At 39.7% G+C, this 13,822-nt stretch overlaps 1 protein-coding gene across 1 annotated transcript in view; it reads right to left on the bottom strand.

Annotated features, from left to right (window-relative positions):
- The window catches only part of FANCC (FA complementation group C), a 90,783-nt gene extending 77,178 nt beyond the window's left edge, over positions 1-13,605 (bottom strand). The window contains exons 1-2 of the mRNA XM_071580434.1: positions 13,578-13,605; positions 9,500-9,589 (exon numbers count right to left, since the gene is read on the bottom strand). The gene's annotated coding sequence lies outside the window, so the exon portion shown is untranslated. The remainder of the gene's footprint in view (positions 1-9,499; positions 9,590-13,577) is intronic.
- Between the last annotated feature and the right edge of the window lie 217 nt (positions 13,606-13,822).

Below are 13,822 nucleotides of genomic sequence, written 5' to 3'. Positions count from 1 at the left end.
TTTGTAAGCTACAAAGCAAAAAAACAACAGAGTCTCCACAGCAGCCCCGCAAACCAAGTTTGCCTTTACACAGCTAGCCCCCAGTCACAGCATTTGAAGAGCATGCACATCTGAGCCAGATAAAAATCACAGATCATTAATAAACTTGATTAACTTCTATGAGTAATACATAAATAAACACTCCCTTAGTGAATTACAACTATTATTTGAGTTTGAATCCTGTACAGAAAAAAAAAAACCAACAACAAAAAACCCCCTTACCAAAAAACTGAAGTAAAGCTGTTGGATTGCTTGAGTACAATGCAGATTTGCCCTAAATGTGTTCAAAGCCAAGAAAGCAAAGCCACTGCTTTTCTGTTCTTTATTACACTCCCACTCCTATCTGCAACTGTTGTTGTCAGCAGAGCTCTTAAGGGATCTGTGCAGTGCCAAGATGTTACTGGTCTTCTGTGAGTATCAAAACGGACTACAAGAGGCTTCATGACAATAGCTGGCTGAAGTGACACAAGTCCCAGCAGCAACTAGCCATCAAACACACTAATCATCACAGGGATATAAGAAAGAATTTTAGAACAAATTAAAGCTGGGAATTGAACTTACACATTTCAGTAAATTAATGAGCCTACTTGATGTTCCCTGATAAGATTAATCCTCCCAAATAACTGAAAAATCAGTCCCCTAACAAAATGGCTCCTAAAACTTTTAGAAAAGGAGAAAAGAAAGAAAGAAAAACAAAACGAGGAACCACAAACACTCCAGTATTTTGGGGCCAGTCACATGAGTTGATTTATGTATTAATAGAAGATCTGAGGTAAACAAATCAAGGTTAAGCTCATATACTAAGTACCCATTGCTACTTTCCAGTATGCAGAATAGCACATACATATTAATGTGGGTTTTTTCCAGAAGTCTGAAATTCCAGTCTTTATATCCCTTCTTAATTATCTGCCTTCTTAATTAGAGATAAATAATCTGGATTGCTGATCCAGTTAGACTCCTTATCAATTCCTTAGCTTGTCCAGAGCCACTGCTGTATAAAAAAGACCGAGTTACACGTTACTCTTCTTTAACTACTACTACTTAAAAAAGAAGTAAAAAATTAGAACATCAGCACAAATCATAAGTGAAAGAAAATCTTATAAATGTATCTACTCTATACACTGCTGACTTCAAGTTTACATTTTTTACTTCTTCTGAGAGCTAATTCCCTTAAGATATCTGTCCTGAGTATCTTGGATATATGCAAAGTACTCTCCCACTAACACACTTGCACTAGTCCCACAGGAAACAAAGAAGTTCTGTATTTAGTGCTATTCAACATCCACACCTGAAATGCAGAGCATTTTCCACAGCTGACTTTTTGTATGAAAGCACAAGCAAAGGATTTGCACCAAAAAAAGTCCAACTACACCTTCTAAAGCTCAGAACCTATGCTCAGAAGGAGCAATCCTGGACTTCTTCTCTTCCCATAATTTTCTGATGAAAGTGAAACACAATTCTGTTTCTAAAACAGAGTTCAGAAATTTTAGCTGCTGTCCAGTGCTCCATTCATGGACACAATTATGGGCAAAAATGGAGCAGTTAGTTTTATGTCAATTTCTAAAGAGGACAAATAAATTTATTTTTGTGTGCAATTAATTTTCTGATTGCTCAAAATTCTAATATATCAGCAATAAGGAACAATTGATCCCTATGATTAAGAGAGCAGGTAATTTGCAGTGCATATTTGGAATGAACTGTGGTATATACAGTGGGGGGGGGCGGGTAAGGAAATAAACCATTTACAGTAATATGTGTAAAAATCCTTGTTTGCACCTTTGTGGGGGAGAAGGCAAGGTTGTGCACTTGTGTAAAGTCTTACACAAGAACTAGTTTCATTAATTCAGTGGTAGGAGAATCTCTTACAGCAACTACCAGAAAGTGAATGTAGACTTTCAAAAATTATAATTACAAGAATTCTTTAAATGCTAAAGGCATTACTATTAACTTTTTTGGAATACCATCCATTATAAGATAATTCTTACAAATTTTTTATAAAACAATCCTGAAATCAGCTGAAGAGTAAATTAAAGTGACATTTCTAGGAATTGCTGCATTATTGACATAGGTCATTGGGCCTTGTTTAGCATTTAGGATTTGCTTCAATTCATCCTTGATCAAAAATGTGATTAATTTAATATGCATAAGTATCTTCTGCATCACAACATTACTTATTCCACACTAAAAGAAATCTAGAAAAAAATATAATTATAACAAGCACCTGCTCTATTTGCAATAGCACGACTTTTGAGCTGTAGTTGTTTGCTTTCATTTGAAGTCTCCAATGAAATAGTTATTTATTATTTAATTTAATTATAGCATCTAGACCTGAAAAAAGCAATTTGATTAATATAGCTTACTCTTGTCTTCACCTCAACATTACTAGAAAACATACAGTAAAATTAGTGAATGCATAAATAACCCGATAATTAAAAGAAAATATACCAGACGCACAGATTTAATCTCAAAAACCATTCTAAGATACAAAGTTTATTAGCAAGAGGAATAGAAAACTGTTAGGTAACTATGAGTCATTTAAAAATTCAGATGCCAGTAAGAGATAGAACATATCTGAACAGCCACAGAAACTATAGATAATAAATACTTGAGTAACAATTTGACAATACTGACAAGTATATTCCTCAAGTTGCTTTCAGGTTCTTTTCCATTCTTTTCAGTATGCTGGGACTCCTTTTATTTCAGCTGCCAAAAGTAAAAAACTGCTTCTTATTTATGACTGTGTCGTTCACAGTATGAGAAACTCGGAAGTTAGATGTACTGTGAAATGCCTTACAATATCCTTTAGTTCAAGAAAGAAGGTTAAGGGGTATAGTCTTTAATTCTCCCTGAGAATCCTCCTTCAACATTCTTGGCCTCGTATTTTCAAGCACAGGTAATCTTGTGAAGTTCAGGCAGGAGGGTACTTGTTACATCTTTCAGAAGTTAAGGGCAGCATTTCTAACAAGGAATGGATTTGTTTTATTTTGTCAAGTGACCTATCTGGATTAATGTCTGAAACACATCACTTCAGTCAGTAACTTGTTATCCAGTCTTGTGGCAAAGCCCTACAGTGCACAAGGGCCCTCCACTGTTACTGCTACATCCTCCTCAGCACACGCACACAGGCACTGCACTGTCCCAGTCTGCCACACTGAGACATATCTGAACACTATTCCTCTCTGATGGACAGTGAACTACTTGCAAGAGTAGAAGAGACACTGACACAGTCTTCAGAAAACCTCTCCCAACTATCTGCTTAGTCCTTTCAGACTATAAAGTCCAAAAATGAAATATTTTTGCATTCAGCATGTAAGGCAGTAAAAGAATAATGATTATTTTTCTCTAAAACTGTAAATATAAAGTCTTTTTAAGTAAAACCATTAAAAGAGAAAAATTGAGCAGAAGACAAATAGCTTCTTCACCACTAGAGACTCTGGAATACACTGAGTATTTCAGGACTGAGATACAAGAAAAAGGTAATATGCAGTGTTAAAAATTACAGCTCCTCAGAAAGAATTTCTATCAAGCATAGAAAATTCAGTAACAAAATTTGACAGCTTTAAGTGTCCCCAAATGTAGCTTTAGTAGCCTGCCAATAATTACTATTGAATTTTTATTACCTAATTTCTCTTTAATCCTGCAAATTCAGCTGCTATATTCAAATAAAGCTTTTTAAGTAGAAGGACCTTTGAGATACCTTTAAGGTATAATATTGCCTCATATCACAGCATTCCAAATAAATGAGACCAAAACTTGCATTCAAGGTATAAAGGTCTCACTTGTGCACTTTTCCTTGAACCAGTGATAAGAAGCTCCATGCTCCAAATGAACACTTTACTTTCATTACTCCTTCTCCTTTCTTAAATCCTGCCTACCAGCAACCTCAGCTCATGAGGAAAAAAAAACCCAGACAAGAAAGCAGTTAAAAGTATTCATATGTCATTAGGGTCCAAAGGCCCTGAGCAGAGCAGGACACCATTCAGCTAACAAAACACATAAACATAACATTCCAAACTAATTTTAAGGGTTGCTAACACTTACAAAAGCAGTAGAACAGTCCTTTTGAGCATGTTTATTACTCCAATATATATTAGGAGACTAATACTAGGAATTTGAAGACTAGATATTAGGTAAGCATTTCAGTATATTATATAATCAAAAGATACCATGGTTTCTATTCCCCTAACCACCCTTAATGCAATTATTACACAGCACAGTTGATACAGTAATAGAGAAGACTATTAGCTTACTGCTTTGATGTTTAAAGACTATGATAATCATGTCACAAATTTACTATCTAATGGATGGTATTTTGAGGTTATGTCAAGAAAAAACCAAACTAGCAGTTATCCTGAACATTATTACTATATTCTCATTTACTATTTCTCTACATAAAATATCTACTAGATTCTTTCAGCCTCTTCCCAACAAGTATATTTTTCATCTTCATCGTGACAAGTCTCCTTTAACTTGTAAAGAACAAAAAGAAAATGTAATACATAGTTAGGCAGTAAGAGCAAACATGATTTACTTGCTACTTTAAAGAAAAACTATCACTAGCCACCTCAAACTAAGTTTATTAGGAAAAGCATAAATTCTTTTTTTCCCCATGAAATTTCAGAAAGGCCAAAGAGTGGTAAAGATTATGTGGAAATTAAAACATGTATCATTTATTCCTGTCATCATTTTTTTCAGTCTCTTCAAATAAAGAGAAATCAGCTTCACAGGCTGGCTTGGTATTAAGACTAATCTACACACACTGGCAGTCTAGCAGTCAAGAAAAATCAAGAGAATAATTTCCATCTTCACTTTGGACTGCTGTGCTTACAATCAGCATTAATTAGTGTTGATCTTTTATATAGTAACTTCAGCAAATTCAGCAAAGTTCCAAAATGTACAATGTACTAATTTCAAACAATTTCAATACGAGCAGTAGCTAGAATAAAATCCAGCAAGGCCCACATAAAGCCGTCCATACCAGTAGACAGAGAATCAGATGGATGTGCAAAACAGAAATTTTTTTCAAGGCAATAAAGCAAATGCCAGATTTGACCAGTGCACAGTGACATTAAGCAGATCAACGTGGCCTTCCAAAACAAAAGCCAGACTTGAAAGAAACAGTGGGCTGCAAGCTCACCCTTTAACTCCTTGCTTGCTCTTCCATATCTAAATTGTTTACCTCTTATCCATATACAGTTATCTACCACAAAAACATAACAACAATGTATGACAAAACACAGCAGAAGCCAGAATTTGCATCCTGGGCATGGTGAACAGAAGCACAAAAAGTACCCAACTTCGTAACCTCCTAGAAACAGGATGGGAGGTGTGAAGTACATCTTCTTTCAATAAATTTCCTCAGTAGGTTTGCATATTTTGTCTTGCACAATCTGAATAGCAAACCTTACAAGACTATTTTGGTAACACTCAGGTCAATGCAAAGTGGCAACCTCTGCTAGTGCTTGAGAAATAAAGTTTTCTTAAGCTCTAATGAAAATTAATGTTAAAATATCCTTGGATTTAGTTTGATGGACAGAGCCTTTTGTAGCATGCAAACAAGTCAAAAATATGTTTCTCCATTGTTTTCTGCCTCTCAATACATTCTGCTAACACTGCTATGTCAACTTTTGTGGAAAAGCTTTCTCAAGGAAATATTTCCTGCCAGAAGATCCTGCCTTTGTGATCCGTTTCCCACATCTGGACTTGACTATGTGCCAAAGAACATGTGTAGAAGTTGGAAAAGCATTATAAAAACCTGAAGATGAATTCAGAAGTTAGAGGAACAAGAGACGAGAAATTAGGAAACCTTGCTTGGTTTTCTCTGATCTCTCCTCTCAGCTCGTCTTACCTTCCTTCCAACACCACCAGCCATCATCTGCCTCGAGAGAGAGAGACTGCTTGTCAGCCTGGAGAGAGCATCGGCCTAGAGTGAGACTGCCTGGCAGCCTGAATAGTCTGTGACTGTCTGTGGAGGTATATCATTTCTCTGAATTTTTCTCTTACCGGCTAAAATAAAGCACCCTCTTTTGCAGCTACACCAGAAGCCAGCTGGTCTGGTTGTGAGGGGAAATAACTGCATTTTGCATTTCAAAGACTCACCATCTTCCTGCAGTCAACAGATACTGAAGGAGACCCTCCCCCCCACCTTCCTCAATAAGGCACTGTCCTAGTTCAGCAGGAGGGACCAGCTAACCCTGTGTGGGGGTGACCAAAGCTGTGAATTCTACCCCCTCTATTCATTCCCCAAGGTCAATGGGCCATTAGCAGCAGCTGCCCAGGGAGCCATTATCACCTTCACACCCAGCCTGAGGGGGCGGAGCTGCTAATGGGCCATCAACAGTTCAACACCCCCTGGCTCCCAGAGTTAATCACCCATTGTGTGAGTCCCCGCCCAGGGGGAGGGACTGGGTGCTCCCTGAGGGTACATAAGTGGTGGGTAAGAAGACCTCGGGAACCTCTCGTTGGATCCAGAGGAGCAGCAGGACCTTGACAGGAGGAGATCCCCGCTCTCGTCCAGACCACAGCCCTCGCCTGCACCAACAGGTTTTTCTTTTCCTTTTGCTCTGGACTTGGGGGAACCACAGGGGTCTCAGCACAAGGGCAAACAAACCCCCTTGGGTTTGTGCCCCAGGACACTGGGTTATACTGCTGGGGTTTTGTGAGTTGAAAGCAATTTCCCTTGTGTGTCAGTGTTGTTATTGTAATATTATTATTAAATTTTAGCTTTGACTTATAATCTCTCTCGTGGTGGGTTCATTTCCCCTGCTGGTTCGCCTTTAAACCAGCACAGGCACTCAAGTAGTTTTTTCATGGTGGTATCTTTTCTCTGCTTCTATAAATAATTTTAAGCATTTTTCCTAACTTTTCTTATTTTTCCTCTTTTCCTTTCACATCTCTCTAGCAATCAATTAATAAAAATCAGTTTTTAGTATTTACAGATAACTTGTTTGAGTTTTAATTTTGCTCAAGAGAATGATTCAAACTTGTAGTTCAATCTGCATCAAAATTACACAGATCTGAACGTCACACCTTTTCACTCAGCCCAGCTCATTTTCAGCTGACTTCTCTGACAACCGCTGAAATAAAGACGACACAAGGGAAATTGCAGCTAAAAAAAACTGCAAACAAAAAATAAATGCAACTCTGGAAAGAGGCATTAGGTATGATTCAGCCTCTGAACTGCAGAGGGCAGAACTGTCTCCAGTATCTGGCAACATAAAAATAAAAGTAGGATATTTTTACACCACTTAGCAAAAAGTCTAATCTTTGCTAACAGTAGTTTAGCTTCACTAACAGTTACAGTAACATCACAGATCAGTTGTGCATGGGTCTCTCATATCAATAGTTAAGCACTTCATAAATTAGATCTTCTTTTGCTGGTTACATGAAAAGGAATGAAATGCTGGTTGTCTTCACATCAGTGGCAAAATTTTGCTAGTCTCAATGGAGTCTAAATTTCACATCAAGCTTTCATGACACTGAGAAACTCAACCACATAAGAGCTTACTAAGTCACTACACCAGAAAAGTTAGATATTTTAGCAATAATCATAAACTGTTGTTAGATTAAATTTAGTGCTTGTAGCCATTCTTCTATACCAAATCTGCCAGCTAATGCTTCACTTAGTATCTCATGAGTTATCTAACATGAACTGTTACTATACAGTTTTCAGTACCCAATTCTAGCAATTATTATGCTCTTCCATAGCTTCATGTAAGCCAAAGCAAAGTGAATGAATTAGTTACCTTAGATAATGAGTAATTTTTTTAGCAAAAATAAATTCTACTTTTTCAGTTAAACTTTTACATGTGGTTATGCCATTTCCTACAGCTTAGAAACACTATTAGCGATTTTTTTACTGCCAACTCACATGTCAACTTCTCAACAGAACAACACTTCAGAAAAAAACTAATCTAGGGGTGCTGGTCGGCAGCAGCTCAGTGTGAGGCAGCAGAGAGCCCGGGCAGCCAGGAGGGCAAACCCCATCCTAGAGAATATCAGACAGGCATCACCAGCTGCCAAAAGAGGGGATCTTCCTGCTGTACTCAGCCATGGTGCAACCTCACCCTGAGTCCTGTGTGCAGAGCTGGGCCCCACAGTTTGAGAAGGACGTGAAGGTCCTTGAATGGTCCACAGGAGGGCAACACCACTGGTGGAAGGGCTGGAAGGCATGTCCTGTGAGGAGCAGCTGAGGATCCTGGGTCTTTCTAGTTTTAAGGGAGGGCTGAGAGGTGGCCTCATTGCTCTGTACAAAGTCCTGAGGAGGGATGTGGAGAGAGAGGTGCTGATCTCTTTTCCCTGGGTTCTAGTGACCAGGAGACAGAGAACAGTTCAAAGCTGCATCAGTGCAGGTTCAGACTGGACATTAGGAAACCTTTCTTTACCAAGAGTGTGGTCAAACACTGGAATAGGTTTCCTACAGAGGTGGTTTTTGCTCCCTGCCTGCCAGTGCTTTAAAAAGAGGCATTTGAACAATGTACTTAATATCATACTTTAACATTTGGTCATCTGTGATCAGGCAGTTGGACTACATGATTTTTGCAGGTCCCATCTAATAAAATACTCTGTTCTATTCTATTCTGATCTGAACATAAACCAAAACAATCATCCAAGTTTCCCTCATCACAGAATCTCCTCCTCTATCAATCTGTATTTGTATATTGCTTGAGTGGAATACAGAGAAAGTTATTTCCCTAAAATTCAGTTCCTCTGGAAAAAACCACCCTAGCTAGACAATAATTCAAAGTTTCACTATAAAATAAACAGTATTTCTTCTGTGTCACTTACAGTACTTTGAGCCATCCTTGAGGGGGATGCTGCATATACACCAACAGCACTTTGTTTTTATTTTTTAGAAATTTAAGTTCTGCAATTAACAAATATGCAGTAATTCCCTCATTTCCAAACAGAAGCAGAAGCACATACATTAAACTGTACACAGCAAGTTAGAACATTAATCCTCTCTTCAGAGGAGTCACATATGACCACTGATACAGAAGAAAAACATGTCACTTTGTATATCAAGGACCAGCAATCACTTCTCCGTGCACATACTGAAATTGCAAGGAGGCAGGGAGAAAGCCTAAAAAACTTCCTGCCAGAACATAATCCAACTAAGCTGAGGGGGTCAGGAGGGAAAGCGGGAAGATACAGAGAAGAATGACCAGCCTTTTTCTTCACTTAAATTAGGAACAAAGCTCTTCATATTTCCAACAATGCTTCTTTAATACCCATGCAACTGTTAAATTCAAGCTTTCCCCCTGGCTTACACAAGTATAGGAAAAGAAGATACATGTTCCAAACTCTTTATGCCAAGTATTTGAACACCAGGTAAAATACTGACAATAGTATTTATATCCAGAGCTACTCATACAATGTAGGGTTGTACTTAGACTAAATAAATTCTGGTCCCCCATTTTTTAAGAACCCCTAATATTTATTATAGTTATGAAGTACATACCTTTCATTGAAATACTTTAGATCTACAGAGTTAAAGCATTTCTGCATAAGGAAAGAGAGGCACCAACAGAAGATGATTCGTCCAAAGTCACTGAGGAAACAAATGACACAAAGAGATAAAGCACACAAATCTTGTATGTTCTAACCCATTAGGCATCACTGTTTTTCAAGGATTTCCTCAACGATAATCTATTATTCAACCCAACCTTCTAAAGCATGCATGACAGTTTATGCAATGGTCAAAGTCAATATTCCACCAAAAGGAAAATGACCACACACAACCATCACAGAAAAGTATTTTCTTCCCAGTTTATATTATACATACTTACCTTTGTATGAACTCTAGTGGCAGCTTAGTAAGAGTAACTAAAATATCTATTGAAAGTATTCACAGTACACAATGAAAAAAAAGCTTGCAAATGAAAGAATGCACTTTGCACTTCTCTGGCATAAAAAAATACTTGCCAAAGAGTTTTGTACTTTTTCTCTCCTCTCCCCATGATTACTCACACCCAGAAATAGCCACGGAATAAAATTTTTGTAATAAAGATGTATTTATGGCACTAAGTTCATGTGACAGAAAAAAAGGAAAAAATGCATTCCTCAGAAGAATAAAAATAACTTCATGACATCCAAATCAACATTTACACCTTTTTGTTGTACATTATCTTAACACACTCCCACAGACACTTGTCCCTGGAGTCCATTGACAAGGTTTCATGCTATTCACAGGCATTAAATCAGGCTATTCATTCTTTGCAAACAAGAAGAAATAAGTTTCCTCAGAAACATCTATAGCACAGACTTTGAGTTATTCACTCAGTTAAACTCATACTGCAGCAACAACTAGCTCTGTGGGCATTTAGACTGAAGACAGGAAACTGGCATTCAAATCAATGAGGCATTGATTTGGGGAATTCCCAGTCAATTACTCCTGAATATTTTATAAGCATTTATTTTTTAATGTGCTAATAGTGAATCCTCTGAGGTGTCAGTAATGTTTCTGTCACATCAGTTCATGAAAAGCTCAATATTTCACCCCAGCATGAAACTGAAGCTGTTTTCTGCTAATAGGATGGGAGCTCCTTATGAATGTGGGTTAGTTGACGATAGATGAGAACAACATAGAAATAAAGTATTAATTGTATGTCCCTGGCCTTTTCTCATTGTATTCTCATATATGCCAATTCAGTTGTGCATTGTGATACTTCATTGCAATCAATGTTTGGAATATTTCAATACTGTCACAGAGTTAATCAAGATTTATAAAATCAACATGTGCAGTGAATCTCTTATTAAGAGGAAGGGCAGCCTTGCAATTTGACTCTAGGAGTCAGCAGCCCAAGAATCCAGTTTTCACTTCTGACACATCTATCACAAGACATGAAAGAAGTCATGTAAGTTTTCGAGCTCTGTTCTATTCTACCTGGTCAGAAGCCTGATCAGTACCAACCTGATTTTAAAGAATGGGGGAGTATGCTTTACTAAGTTCTTTTTTAAATCAAACTAAAAATAAATGTCTTGTATTGTCAGATTTGCTCCATTTACCTTTTTTATTTTAATTCCTCTCAAGGAATTACAAAGCTCCTCCTGCTGCAGTAGCCTCCTGGGCTTTACTTTGCAAGCTCACATAACTGATGCTGTGCAGATTACACTTGAGCAAGCCATCTGTCTTTAGATTGTATCCAATAACACCTCTCTAATTCACCACTAGTAAGATTATGAAATTATAGCTCAGGGCATTGCTTAGATACATAATTTCTATTAAAAGTTAAAAATGCACGCACAAGTACTATGTCAGAACCCTGCAACCACGGACAAGGCTGGCAGTTAAAAAAATAACAGAAATCTCCCACAAACAGGATCTGACATGAGTCCACCCTTTACCACTACATACAGTAAAAGCACTTTTGAAGAGAAGTTAAAGAAGCTGTAACAATAAGTTCCCAAATTCAGAATAATAAATTGTAATTGTTAATATCAATAATATTGATTTCTTCACGAATTTATGTTTGTTTAATTAGTTTGATAAATATAATACTAATTAAGAGTTTTTCGCACATGCCATTTGTCATAGCCATCTAAAATCAATATTATTTCTACATAAAACACATAACTAGGTCTTACTAATTTTTAAGTACTTTTGCAATACTGGTAAAGTTATTGTCCCTCACCAAGGACCGACTATTTAACATATTCTACCTTCCTATAACTTACAAATTGTTCTAACTATGCGGTCCTAAAGGGGTCCCAGAGGAAGGTGGGATGTGCCACCAAGTTTTAAGACACAAAGGATTTTTTAATTCCATACTGTCATACTTTTGTGCATTGTGTCAATAGAGTTGGCACAAAATATGTTGTATTTGTTAAAAATAAGTTTTAAAAAATAATTTGATAAATTGAAGACTGGAGATCTTTATTTGGAAATAATCTCACGCAATATATACATCTTCACTAGATACTTCACCCATCTTTTGAAATTCATCTTTGTCAATAACAGCACCTTCACAAGTGTAGGGCAGAATACAGTATATAGCATACAAACCTATGTCTTAGAGGAAAAGAAAGAAAAGAAATTATGGTTTAAAAGCACACTGAATGCCCAAGACTGCTCCATTGATAGAACTGGGTCCACTGCCTTCAAATGGGTATCCTTTGTTGCTTTAGCTCTTCATAACACCACTCCTGCTCCCACCAGTGCTCCTTATGACACTTTCACCCATGACATCCTGTGGTTAATTTCATGTGCACACCATCCAGCTGGCCCATATGCAGCTTCAGTTTCTTATAATTATGTATCAGAGAAAATTCCCAAATTCTGAACATCTTTAGTTTTCAAAGGCCCATTACTACACTGTTATATCACAGAAATTTTACCTAGAGGATTCTTCTCTCTGATATAGAGCATTATCCTGTTTTAGTTATTTTAGTTATTCTTCCACATAAGAGATGGTGATACAGAAATTTTTTGAGGGAATTCTAAGTTTAATTTACCTACATTTGTGAACCAAAATCAGAACTAAAATTGTCATATTGTCCCAGCACTTAGGGGGCATTTATCTTCCCTAATGTTCAGATTAAATAAAAGATCAGCTACATTATCTGAGAGAACTCTTTAAAAGCATACAGTACTGTAGCTCCTCCACTACTGCATCTACAGAAGGTGCCTGCGGACTGCACCACAGAAAGCTGACAGGCAGGTCTGCTGAATCAGAAACAAAACTGTAAACGTTTTACTCCCACTATAGCCATTAACCATTTAGGAAAGTACCTCTGTATTATGATTGCACTGATCTGGCAACATGTATCAAAAAATGGCATTTTATTGCTCTGTTTCCAAAATCCCTAGAAGGAATGGGAATAGCAAGGTGCAGACAGCACAAATGTGGAAGCCCTCTGTCTTTCCAGATGTTTTCAGTACCCGATTGTACCTACATGGGGGATACAAGAAGGCTGGAGGCGGGCTTTTAACAGGGGCCCGGTAGCGACAGGATAAGGAGCAGTAAGAGGAAACTCCTTGTCGTGAGGGTGGTGAGGCGCTGGGACAGGCTGCCCAGGGAACTGGGTGCCCCATCCGTGGGACCGCCCAAGGTCAGGCTAGATGGGGCAGAGGCAGCGCGGTGTGGCAGCAGGCCCCGCCGAGGCGGGAGGCGGCGTTCGGGGCAGCAGCTCACAGGGAGTAGGGCAGGCCCGGCCCGGCCGCCACAGCCGCATGTTCCCTGACACCTCACAGCCCCGCCGAGAGCAGGCCGGGCCGGGCCGGCCCCCGCTGTCCATGGCGCTCTTTCCCCGCCGGCTCGTCCCGCCCGCCCCGCAGAGTGTCCGGAGCCGGCGGGTGCCCCGCGGAGGGTGCGGAGGCGGTGGATGCCCAGCACTGGCCCCCAGCCCGCTCCCGCCACGGCTGGCCCCGGCCCGCGGCCACCGCAGCCGCCGCTCCCCCGCCAGTGCCGGCAGCTGTCGCCGAGGCTGTCCCCTCGCCCCCCGCCACCGCCGCCGTCCCGCACAATCCCGTCCCGCACCATCCCGTCCCGCACCATCCCGTCCCGCTCCATCCCCTCCTGTCCCGCCCCGCGCCTTACCCGCGGCCCGGCGCGCGCCGCCCCTTTGGATTTTCGCGCGCGGCGTCTGCTCCCGCGGGACGCGCCTGCGCAGGGGCGGGGCGGGAGCCGCCGGTCCCGCCCTGCGGGGAGAGCTGGCGCGGCGGGGCGAGGGACAGCGACAGGGAAGGGCCTCGGGACGTGTCCGGGCGGGGTAGGCTGCATACTGGGAAAGGGTCTACACCCAGAGGGTGGCTGGGCGCTGCGCCAGGTTCCCCTGGGAAGTG

This window comes from Pithys albifrons, chromosome Z (genome assembly GCF_047495875.1).
Source record: "Pithys albifrons albifrons isolate INPA30051 chromosome Z, PitAlb_v1, whole genome shotgun sequence".
Classification (NCBI taxonomy): domain Eukaryota; kingdom Metazoa; phylum Chordata; class Aves; order Passeriformes; family Thamnophilidae; genus Pithys; species Pithys albifrons.
Note: the sequence above shows the minus strand (reverse complement) of the source record. Positions and strands in the feature narration are given on the sequence as shown.